The sequence below is a fragment of the Cervus elaphus genome, chromosome 23, assembly GCF_910594005.1.
Source record: "Cervus elaphus chromosome 23, mCerEla1.1, whole genome shotgun sequence".
NCBI classification, from domain to species: Eukaryota; Metazoa; Chordata; class Mammalia; order Artiodactyla; family Cervidae; genus Cervus; species Cervus elaphus.
The window spans coordinates 45,607,589-45,620,747 of record NC_057837.1 but is presented as its reverse complement, the minus strand read 5'-3'; positions in this window follow the sequence as shown (position 1 = coordinate 45,620,747).

The following is a 13,159-nucleotide window of genomic DNA, read 5'->3' as shown; positions in this document are numbered from 1 at the left end:
AGAAAGATGGAGGAAATATCCCAGGTTAAAGAATATCCATCCACGCATCTATCTTATCTATTCACCCATCTACTGTCTATTCATTGATTAGTCACCCCATGCATCTGTCATTTCTAGATCTATCCATCCATCCATTTATCTACTTTACCCATTATCTACCTATCTTAGTCACTGAGAACCCCATTAAAAAGCACTGAATACTGATTGCTTTGATTACTGTTACATGTTCAAGTATTTTGTGGGTTAGCACAGTCCCCTTTCCATCCTGCAACCTTATGAGGTGGGTGCCTTTTCCAAGTCTGGGACATTTCCCCACTGGTTGGGATTTTCATGAAGTTCCCAGTTAAAGAGTGCTTTGAGTCTTGGTGAACAGCTGGATGACAGAGCCCATTCCAGAAGCAGGGACCCTCAACCCTCAGTCCCAGTCCCAGGGGCTTTCTCCCGCACAGAGTGGAGGACTTCGCTGCTGAGAGCGGACTGAGTAAGCTCCAGAAAGGTCCATCTTCCTAGACAGCTTACAGCCTAGTTTTCCTTAAGGGATGCAGTATAAATTTTTCACCTGATACTCTGATTCACCAGAGCCACTTATCTTTCTGCTGGCCAGATAAGCAAATTAAATCCTTTATAAAAAATTCACAGTTGTATCTACATCATTAGAAGTTCTCAATAGTCACTTCATAATTTTTGACAAATGATTATTAACTCTTAACCATTTGCCAGACATATTTTAATACAGAATACAGTAGTTAATAAAATAAATGCACTCATAGGAATGTAGTTTTAGTTGAGTTTGGTGGTTAATCAACACGTAGACCATCTGTACATTATGTGTCAGGGAAATAAAGCACAATGTGGACCACACTGGAAGGTGGGAGTTGGGTGGTGACCTTAACTTACACGTCCAGCAGTTTTTCTGATAATGCATATGACACAGCCTTAAAGGTGCATGGGGCTCACGGTATCTGAGAGACAGAAGGAACAGGTGACCATTGTGAGGGCTGTTTAGTTAAGGTATGAAGATGAAGCCAGGTTTGGGCTAAAATGGAGTGAGAAATGGCAGATGAGAGGGAAGAGGTGGTGGGTGTCTACACTGTATAGTGCTTATAGACCATGATGAAGAACAGATGTGACGGTGGCTTGGACTCACATCAAGTTTAAAACTGTTCAGGGCATCGTCTGTTTTAAAGGAGATATCCACTCTGGAGAAGGAAATGGCAACCCACTCCAGTATTCTTGCCTGGAGAATCCCGTGGACAGAGGAGTCTGGCAGGCTACAGTCCTGGAGTTGCAAAGAGTCGGACACAAACTGAAGTGACTGAGCACCACTCTGCTGATATTTTGGGTCTGCACATGGAAACAAAAAAGAAAATAGCTGGACTTCTCAAAACATCTGGACCACAGAGCCAAATGGCTGGTGTTCCCGTTCGTTGAGATGGAGCAGAGCAGAGCTGACAGATGGGGCAGAGAGTCAAGAAGGGTGATGTTGTCAGCAAGGGGCCAGAGATGCAGATTGCCCTGTGATCTATGAGCTGGAGGGGATGGGGAGTGAAGCACACAGAGAAACCCTGGCCCTGAGATTGTGTCCAGGACATGACTTTGACCACGTCTACGTCTAACCCTCCTGCCTCCCAGCCTGACTATGGATCATGACTTCAGAAAACCGACTCTACCCTTTTCTTTGTTTTCCATCTGAAGACATTTCTCATGCTCCATGCCCTGCTCTTTGCAGTGCTTCTGGTCAGCTCAAATGAGCAGCGAAGGAAACCGTGATGACCCAGCACCATCTGTGGAAGGAACGGGGGTGCAGACCCTGTCAGAATGTGACAGTTGCACCAAAGAGGCTGTGTTCTCATAGTCAGAGGGGGGCTCCCTGAATCCCATGAAACAGATGCCTCATCCCCAGGGGCCAAGTTTGCAGCCCATACCCCACATTCCCAAAGTCAGAGAGAATCCAAATCTCCAAGTTTATTCTTCTCCTTTTAAAAAATGTACGTTGGCCACCAGAAGATGCCACCACCCTGGAGCATGAAATGCAGGGGCTTGGATTTACCCACTGTCCTCAGCAGGACCAGGCATCTTCACCAACAGCTGCGATTGATGAATTCACAACAGCCCTTGTTCCTTCTCTTCGGAAGCTGTCTACAGAGTATGACTGCCCTCTCTCCTCCACTGACTCTTCTCCTTCCCCATGGCCATGCCCACAGATGGCCACTGAGGTACCACGCTGTCGAGAATCTACCCCAGGGTTTGAAGGAATCATCATGCTAAACCGACCCATGAAAGATGAGAGGAGGATCTGGTGTTAGAACTGATTTCCATGTTCTTAAAAGTCAGTTTCTCCTCTGGAGACATTAAATCCAACAAAGAACCTCCTAGTGAAAACTGGGAGGAGCCCGAGGTTTGGTTGAAAGACTAAGTTGGCCCCTCCAGGCCTCCCCGACCCTGAAGACTTGGTGTTGGACAGCTGTTATCCAAGTTCTGATTATCTGTAGGGTCTCATACCTCATGTACATGTATGTGTTGTTTGCTTAGGCTCATTAGGTATATACGTATGGGATTTTATTTTATTCCAGGAAGATTTTTTTTTAAATAACATATTGTATTTTCTTTACTGAGTCCAAGCTGTCATTGTGCAAATTATTCTGCAACTTGTTTATTAACAAAAATGTAGAACATTTGGAAGAACAAAGAGAAGAAAATGAAAACCATCAGTCCCAACAATTCCAAATAAATTATATTAGCATGCTGGCATGTAGCTTTCAGCAATCCTCTGGACATATTGTATATTTGAATAACATATGGATTAACTACATTATACATTTTAACCCATTTTTATAATTTAAAATATTTGTTTAAAAAACTCAGTGTTGTTAAACAAGTCTTGTACAAATCTATGTGCACTGTTGATGTTACTGTCAGTTAATTTAGTGACTTGAGATAATCAGAGTGAACTTCACGTGAATAGTAGTCCAGTTGATGGCTGGGGTGTGGTCTCTGCTCCACACAGACATTCAAGGATCCAGGTCAGTCCAGAGGCTCCAGCTTCAACCACTGCCCCTCCAGCCACACGGGGTGTGGATGTTCTGTCAGCGGGGTTGGGGGGAGGTGTAGTGAGGGGGTGTGGACACCTGATGGCCCAGGCATGGAGGTACTGGGGTCACCTGTGCCCCTCCCATGAGCAGGGCCCCCATCACTGCCCAGGATCTGGGAGCTGAAGTCCGGCAAGCGAGCGGTAGCCTCTTCCTTCTGATCCCCGTGGTTGGACTGGGCTGGTAAGGGCTCACTCAGCACCTTCTCAGTGCCATCTCTGCTCTGCCAGATCTCAAGGCATCAGGCTCCCTACCCCCAAGGCCCTCCATTTCCAGTGTCCCTGTTCCTTTCCCTTTGGATCAAAAGCAGCTGACTCATGTCCAAATTAATGTCTTCTTTCTGATACCAGCTAGCACTGGCAAATACAGTTCTGTTCTCCCAGTCCTTTCCTGGGAGCCTGGGGCTGGCTGGCTCTAGTGTACAGATTCACCAAACACTTGTGCCACTGGGCAGCATGAGCCCGAAACCATGCCTTGACCTCAGCTTAAACCAACACCGTGTTTCTTAGGGCTCTTTGATGGCAGCCCCTGCTTCAAGTACCGATGTTTATATGAGTTAGGGCTTCCCTCATAGCTCAGTCGGTAAAGAATCTGCCTGCAATGCAGGAGACCTGGATTCGATTCCTGGGTTGGGAAGATCCCCTGGAGGAAGAAATGGCAATCCACTCCAGTATTCTTGCCTGGAAAATCCCACGGACAGAAGATCCTGGCAGGCTACAGTCCATGGGGTCACAAGAGTCATATGTGACTTAGCGACTGAGCCACCACTACCAAGATGATTCTAGCTGCTCTAGCAAATACGCCCTGATATGTGACTTATTACTGGAGTTATGGTGGTGGTTTTGGATGGGAGGTACTTGCTCCATGGCTCTGATGCCCCCTGTGCTCCATCACACTCAGCCCACAGGGTCAGCGGTCCAGGGCTTTGTCCCTCTGTCCATCTGTTCTTCTGTCCCTCTGTGAACAAACCCCTGGTCACATGACCACACCTCCCTGAGGGGCTGAAAAGCAGCCTCTGGCATCCACTCCAAGCCATGCTCCCCTCATGGACAGCTGGTCGTTCCTTCCATGTCCCAAGTTTATTGACAATCATTAGGAGTTAAGGTGGTGTGGGTCATAAATGTTATGTGAGGTCAACTATTTCCTAATGAATTGATTACACTGATGTCTTTATGTCTTCCCTGAACTTTCCTGAGTCACAGGATGAATGTGATTTCTCTCCAGCCTCAGAGGAGACGCATCCGTAGCAGCCCGTGCTGGCCTTGGGGTTCAAGCTTCACTCACAGACCTCACCCCTATGAGCTTCTATGGCTTGTGCTCCTACTAACTTTTATGTCAATTACTTTTTACAAATCTGAAATCTTGAAGGTCATATAGTGAGTTCCACTTAGCTGAATACTACATGTAAAACAGTTATGTTTATCTTATCCAATTATGACCTTTCCAACAAATATCTTTGATTTATAGAGGCTTATTTTTATCAGTAGATGTCAGATTTCAATAATAAATGCAGGCAAGTAATAATAAGTAATATAATAAGTATATCCAAGCTTATAATCCCAGTTCACCATTTTATACCCAGAGTCCCAAAATGATAAAACCAGCCTGATACAAGAAATACTTCAGAAAGTATCTACAACAAAAAATTAATATAGAGTCTAAAGAAAGGCATGTATAAGAAATGAGCCTTGTATAAAGAATATTTTGACAAAGAACTTATTAATATAATATATTAAAATTCTAACAATTTAAATTGTCTTGGAATTACCTACATTTTAGGATGACTATATTTATAGAGAAATGATGCATATTAGTAGCACTTGAGGTTCTACCTACACCAACAATTTCTATATTTATATGTAGAAGAATAAAAGTACATATATACACTTTTACTTATATACTTTTCTATCAGTATATTTGTTGATGTTCATACCTATGTGTTATCTATAAAATGTTTATTTGGACATTTTACCAAAATAAAAGAATACTTTATCTTTCAAGAGTTTATATATGTATGAGATTTTTATATAAAGATTTTATGTATATAATTGTAAATACAAAGATCACTAATATATAAACATTAATTACTAAATAATATTAACATATAAATATAATGCGTTATTATTTTTTCTGATTTTAAAAAAGCATGTCATTTTAGGAAATATATAAAGCATAAAATACATAATATACTACATATAAAAGAATGATAATAAATACTAAAATCACCCATAATCTCTACATATTCTGTGTTTCAATCCCTGATTTTTCTGACAAATACACTTGCAAACTCTGACCTTTATTGTGTTCACAGCTTCTGTAAAAATCTTTACTATTCTAAATTGTGAAGAGGCAGATACACTGGCTTAACCTTCACCTGCTGTGTTGTCCTCAATGTCATTGCTGAAAATGGTTATAAGGTTAGAAAAATATGTCCTGCTATTTTTGGTAGTAAAACAACACATACCATATCCAAAGTGATAAACCTTGCATCTTAGAATTTTGTGTGTTAACTGATAGAAGTTTGAGAATGTAGCTCCCAACCAACTACACCCACATGCTTTCATCCGTCCAGCCTCTGACCTCAGACAAACATGCTTCTGAGAATTTAGGGAAAGAAAGAAAGGTTCTGGGCACCTCTAACTAGCAGCAGTGATCAGGATAAATTCTACCAGGAGAATGGGTTTCTCTGTTTGTTTGTTTGTTTGTTTTCCTTCCATCATTAGGTATAATCAGGGTGGTTCCAAAATCTGACTCATCACATTGGAATGACCTGAAAGTTAAAACCATGGTCTCTAGAGAGTTAACCCTACCCACATGGCATGGAGATGCACCTTCCAATGAAAGCCTAGACAAAGCCATAGGTAATAAGCAAGTAGAAAATAAACCTAATGTTTATGGCTTTAAAAGGAAACTAGTTTTAGAGCAGTTCAAGGTTTACTGCCAAAGTGAGGGAAAGGAGCAGAGATTTCCCATGTATCCTGGGTTCCCACTCGTGTACAGCCTCCCCCATCAACATCCCCACCAGACGGTACGTTTGTTACCACTGAGGAACCTACACTGGCACATCATCGTCACTCAGAGTCCACAGCTGACATTAGGGTCACTGTGTCATGCAGTCTATGGCTTGGACAGATGTACCATGAAATATACCAGCCATGCCTTAATGAAACATACTAATGACTCTGTCATTCGGTATGCTGTCACCACTTCACAGTTCTAAGAGTTCTTTGAAGATTCTGGATAACTGTCCTTTATCAGATATGTCTTTTGAAAATGTTTTCTCCAAGTCTATGCTTGCCTTCTCATTCTCTAGATAGTGTATTTAAGGATTTTAATTTTATTGAAGTACAACGTATCAATTATGTGGATCATGGGTTCATATGGATTGTGTCTTTGATGTTATATCTAAAATGTCATTGCCAAGCCCAAAGTCATCGAGGTTTTCTCCTGTGTTACCTTCTAGGAGTTTTATAGTTTCATCTTTTACCTTTATGTTTATGGTCCATTTTGAATCCATTTTTGTGATGCGTGTGAGGTCTGTGTCTAGATTCATTTTCTTTGCTTGGTCCAGTTTTTCCAGCACTGTTTGTGGAGGAGACTGAGTTCTCCTTGGCAATGCTTTTGTCCTTTGTCAGAAATCTGTTGACTGTATTTACATGGGTCTATCTCTGGGATCTCCATTCCATTCCAACATTAGGTCTGTCTATTCTCTGCCAACTCCTTACTTCTTTGATGACTATAGCTTTATACTAAGACTTGAGCATTTCTTACTTTTTAATAGTACTACAATTCTGTAATGAGGAGTTTTAAAGCCCTGAAATATCTTTTTAAATAATAACTGTTCACTTGCTTTCGAATTTTTGTGTTCTTCCTGAGAAAGCTAAAATCCTGCAGGGTTTCTCTTGCCTGTGCAAGGGTCCTGGGAGCAGGATTAAATACATATTATAACCTAATCACCAGACAGCAGGTCACTGACAGCAACTGCAGGAAACACGAGGTGACCCAGGTTCATAAAAGTCTGTGCAATGAGTTCTTACAAAGGCCATGGTATTTGCTTTACTTGATGGAATGATGGACACTGAAACATGAAATGGAATTTTATTTCTCAGTGGTGTGAGGAGCTGTGACTTGGACAGGGCTCGAATAAAATCAGGAAGCACAGGTTAAGCTGTATGCTTAGCACAAGGCCAGACATTTTGAGGAAATGCAAAGCAGATACTCTCAACCCAAATTTCCTTATATTTACATATGCATCAAATTTTGACAGACACTTGTTATCATGTAACTCTATACGGTATTTCAGGTAAATGACAGGAGAAATTGATCTTCAACTCCTTTTTTTTTTTTTTTTTGACGCTTGGAGGTAGTTTGTCTTATCAGTTGGTGAGACAAAAAAAAAAAAATCTAATATTCCTTTTCTTTTAGAAAAGATTTATTCACCTGCTACCGTTTCTGAACTTCTAAAACATAAAGTGACAAATACAAGTCTCATAAAATATCCTGGTTCTGACGCGCAAGACAGCAGAATTCGATAACAAATCCTGAATGGGAACCACGGTAGCAGAACCACTCAGCTGGAAACTGAAGCTGCCAAAACACTCTTTAAAAAGGAAGGTAGAGAAACACTTTCAGAACGGATCTTTCAACAGTCAGAGGCCATCGTGTAGTTCTGCAGATACGCAAGGAAGACAGAGTGTATTCTCATGCTTGGATGCGCTGAACTCCACCCAGAGCATGGCCGAACTGTTATTTTTTCCAGGATGACTTCCCCCCTTTATTTTTAAAGGTAATTGTATTTAAAAATACAAATATAACTGTGTAAATCAATAATTGAGATGAGACTGTCTTACAAATTCATTCTCATGGTCTTAGAAAGTCATCAAAAATCTCTATATTTTAGAAGAGGGGTGTTTTTCCAGTGCATTCTCCCAGTTACTTTTTCCTGTCAAACATGTCTCCCTACTTCTTTGGAAGAAAATAAATGCTAATTTGTAGACCAACACATAGCTCTTGGTCAAAGGTCTTTCCTGTAAAGCACATTTGCCAATTGTGTGTCTAGAAGGTGCCGTGACTTGTGGTGACAATTAGTGTAAAGCTGGCATTTCACACTTAGCCTTCAAGACATCTACTTCATCATAAATCTGTCCTGTGTGTAGATTTCTGGGCAGAGAACAAAACCTTGCCCTATCACCAAAAACACCTTTGGTGGTTACCTACTCGCTTCCTAAAAGCACACATTCCTTCCCTCCCCTTTACTGTATCTTCTCTTTCCTAGGACACTCTTTATTTACAGCCTTTATTCTGGAAGCACCCAGGCACTTCACGGACCCCAGAATATTAACCACTTAAGGTTTGCTTCAGTTGCATCATTAACTTGATTTTCAAAGTTGCAGAAACTTCAGGTAAAAGAATCACTCGATTAACATACTCTGTGCATTGAACGTCCTGTTATTTGAGCTCCTTGTCAGGAAGTGGCAATATAAACATTTCTGGAAGCCAAGTTGAAAAGTTTTAAAACATTGCTAGACTTAAGCCCCTTCAGATAAGTTGACCAGTTGTGTAACTGTGGTTAAGATAGGTTAATGAAACCGTGGCCAACTCTTACCCAACACGAGATTCTTCAATTTCTTCTCTCGTTTCACATATTCAGTGGGGTGTCTGCGGCTAGGAGGTGCCTCCAGCCTGTGGGCAGCATTTGTCCCCACTCTGCCTCCAGAAAAAACTTACAGCTTTTGAGAACAGCCAGGTAGCCGGGAGTGGTAGACAAGTAATCAGAGAAGCCTGTCCCAGTTAATGTCTTCATAGGGTACTTATGCTCACCCTTCTCATCAATCAATTAATCCAGCAACAACGGCACACCCAGTAGGTGTAGTGTAATTGCAAAGGGAGGGAAATAATTAGGGAAACATTCCATGGTTAAGGAATTTACTTCTCTCTTGGATGAATAGCCTAATGCAGTGGAAATAATAGCAGAATTATCTCATTAAAGTTTGCATTTCTCTGACTGTTGTCTTCTCCTTCAGTTGCTCAGTCCTGTCTGACTGTTTGCGACCCCACGGACCGCAGCATGCCAGGCTTCCCTGCCCTTCACTGTCTCCTGGAGTTTGTTCAAACTCATGTCTATTGAGTGGATGGTGCTGGTGTTAAATGTGAGGCCCAGTGAACCAGCCAGAGGAAGGGGATTCCTAAGGGTTGGAGAACTTCCAAGGGGGTCCAGGCTACTCTTGCAGTTTGCAGATGAGGACCTGAGGCTATTCAGGTGGTCACAGGACTGCAGACCTGCACCCTCATCCAGGGCTCTGATCTTAACCAAGTTCTTCTTACCCATAAACAACAGAAAATGAGATCCGAGCTAAGATTTCGCCCGGGGAAGGGTTCCAAGTGGAAGATTATAACATCATTCAAAACCAAAAGCAAAAAAAAAAAAAAAAAAAAAACCCAAAAAACCAAACAAAAAACCCCAAAAGCAAGTGCTGAGAGCAAGGGGAGAGGGAACCTGGTTCGCAGGTCCTCAGCAGCGGAGGAAGGAGGACAACTGCCGAGGCGGGAGGAGCCCCCCCCAAGGGAGGAGCCCCGCCCAGGGGGGAAAGGGGAAGGAGGAGCCCCGCCAAGGGGGAGAGCCCTGCGGAGAGGGGAGGAGCCCTGTGGAGGTGGGGAGGAGGAGCCCTGCCAGGGGTAGGAGCCCCGCCGAGGTGGGGCGGAGTAAGGAGGAGCCCCGCGGGGTCGGGAGGAGCCCCGCAGGCCTCAGGCAGTCAGTCCGCTCTGTCCAAGTCCACAGACCACCCAGGTCCCACGGGCTCCACGCACCCCCAGCCTCTGGGCTCACGAGGACGGTGGCTCTGCGGCCCTCCCAGGCTGCCCCTCTGTGCCAGACCCTCTCATTCCAGACCCAGGGGAAGCACCCTTCTTCCAGAACGCAGTGTTCTCACGGCCAAGGGCAGAAACAAAGGTCAAGACAAACCAGATGATCGTGTTTTGAGTTCCTTCCTGCTCAGGAATGGCAAACGCCGCGCCGGCGGGCTCACAGCAGTCACAGCACCAGCTTCTGGAGGATTCACGAGTCACACTGCCAGGTGGGGAGGGACTGTCCACGTCCAGGAGGTGAGGACGTGCTGGGATGTGGGGTCCTCTCAAGGGATGGGTCGGGAGCAACAGTCACACCAACCAACTCCCTCCAGCCTGAGATGCATGGAACACCCGTCTTCCGATTTACTTTTAACTGATGCCTTCCTTGGTTAGGTCAATAAAATAGGGTTCGAAGAGGCTAATATTTACTGCGCGCTTTTTGTCCATCCGCAGTTCCAGGCCACAGCCATCATAAGAAAACATGCAGTGGAACATTGTTCTTTAAATTTGCTTTTAAAACTACATGATTTGCAGAAAAATTTTCCTAGTGAATTTCAGTCAGGTTATTAGCAATTCTCAAAAGATAGCTTGGCTTTTATACTGTCCAGCTTTGCACGAGTTTTGTGCATCTCCCTTGAAATAAAACATCCAGGTGATGTGCAGTTTTTCTACCTGCACTTTGTGGAGGTCAATGGACCCTGAGCTCTTTCTTTCTGAAAGTCAAACTGAAAACTTACCAGAGTCAAAACAGTTTAAACAGGAATTGACCAAAGAATAACTGGATTCATGATTAGAGCAGAAAAATCTAATTCCAACTTTATAAAATTTCTTGGAGCAAATGATAAGAAGGAAAACAAAGGGTCTTTGACAAGAACCTGGCATTATTCTCGGAGTTTCCTATTCACAGGTGCTTTCTTATGTCAAGACACCCAGAGGCTTGATGACCGCTTCTCTCCTGGTAACCAAGGAAACATAGTCAACCCTGGCCTTTTGGGGCAATTGTGGAAAATAAATTTATATTAAAAAATAAATACTTCTGCTTCTCTTGTCTCGGCAATTATACTAATTAGATTGAAAAATCCTGACATTTTCAATTAGCATTTACTACCAAATGTGTATCTGCAAATATAACAGAAGGTAAATACTGATTTGTGAAACCAGAATAAATTGCATGGTACCATGCCACAGGCGTGGAGTTAGACAGCACAATGTGTTAAAATTATTATCTCTTATTATTTTGAATTGAAACAATACTTGTAAATTGTGTGTTAGTAAAAATGTAAGGAAAACATTTGGAAGTAGAATATGTCAAGTTGGGCTCAAAGCAATTAGAAAGCCAAAAAAAACAAAAACAAAAACAGATTTTCTTTCAACTAAGGGTCTGTAAAAGATCATAAAACATGCTCACTTCTCATCAATGGTTCCTCATGAAGTGTGCTGTTCAGGTCTCCATACGTGGTCCACACCCGTGCACTGTGACCTTGTGAAGAAGAGTCTGACGCATTTACTACCAGCTTGTATACACAGCACTCACATCTAAGGGATTTGGGGTTGCAGCCCAATGCTGGATTTAGGTGAAACCTAAGTTCAGCCTCAATGTACAGGTGTATTTCTCACTTACTTTCCACATCTGTGACCTGGAGCCAAGAGGGCAGAGGAATGGTTCTCAAGTTTCCCAGCTCTGCTCATATTTTCCTGGATGACAGATATCACATGGCTACACCTGTCTATCAGACCACAGAGAGAGAACCTCCATGTTTCCTTAAATGACATAAAAACATGATGCTGTTGTTGATCAGTCTCTAAGTCATGTCATGTCTGACTCTTTGTGACCTCACGGACTGCAGCATGCCAGGCCTCCCTGTCCTTCACCATCTCCTGGAGTTTGCTCTGATTTGTGTCCCTTGAGTCGGTGATGCCATCCAACCATCTCATCCTCTGTCGTCCCCTTCTCCTCTCACCTTCACTCTGTCCCAGCATCAGGGTCTTTTCCAATGAGTCAGGCTCTCCGCATCAGGTGGCCAAAGTAGTGGAGTTTCAGCTTCAGCATCAGTCCTTCCAATGAATATTCAGGACTGATTTCCTTTAGGATCGACTGGTTTGATTTCCTTGCAGTTCAAGAGACTCTCAAGAGTCTTCTCCAACACCACAATTCAAAAGCATCACTTCTTCAGTGCTCAGTTTTCTTTATGGTCCAGCTCTCACATCCATACATGACTACTGGAAAAACCATAGCTTTAACTAGACAGACCTTTGTTGGCAAAGTGATGTCTTTGTTTTCTAATACGCTGTCTAGGTTTATCATAGCTTTTCTTCCAAGGAGCAAAAAAAATATAACAACCAGTAGAATAATTAGGATGACAGTGTGTTGCTTAAATTTACATGATGGCAGGGCAGCTTATCTCATCAGCACTATTTGCAGTTCTTCGAACAGTGCCTCACACAAGTGATACCACTTCATTTTTTTTGTGGAATAAAAGACAAGAAAAAATTAGATAGATAGATAGATATATTTCGGCTTTCCAGGTGATGCAGTGGGAAAGAACCCACCTGCAGGAGAGGCAGGTTCAATCCCTGGGTTGGGAAGATTTCCTGGAGAAGGAAATGGGAACCCACTCCAGTGTTCTTGCCTGGGAAATTCCATGGACAGAGGAGCCTGGTAGGGCTGCAAACAGTCGGACAGGACTTAGCAACTGACCACACATGCATCTTTCTTATATTAATAGCCTTTAGATGCTTGTTTTTATCATCTTTTGAAAAAGAGAAAAAGAAACCATAAGTCTGTCATAGACACCCTTCCAGGCCTCTGAGGCTGCCCTACCAATTTTCCAAAGTTCTCTTGAAAACTTGTTTTTTCCTGAAAGACTACACTTCCAAAACCTTTATACTGCACATTCTCATCTCAGACTTTCTGGTTTATTTTTCCCTCTTTCTCCAGGGTCATTTTTAGGAGACATGAAATAAATTGAGTACAAGCAACATTTTTCTATCTGGGGAAGAAAGGAGAGGAGTCTATGTAGAATAACTGAAGAGTGAAGGCCACTCAGAGGAACTGAATCAGCAATCAAGTCTTCTGATTTTTTAGTAATATATGAAGATACATTATGTGTATTAACATGTGCATATGAATAAATTACTTATGAAAAATTATGAAATGCATTCAATTCTATTTTATTTTTATAATATTTATTTTTATTTCTTTGGCTGTGTCAAGTCTTAGTTGT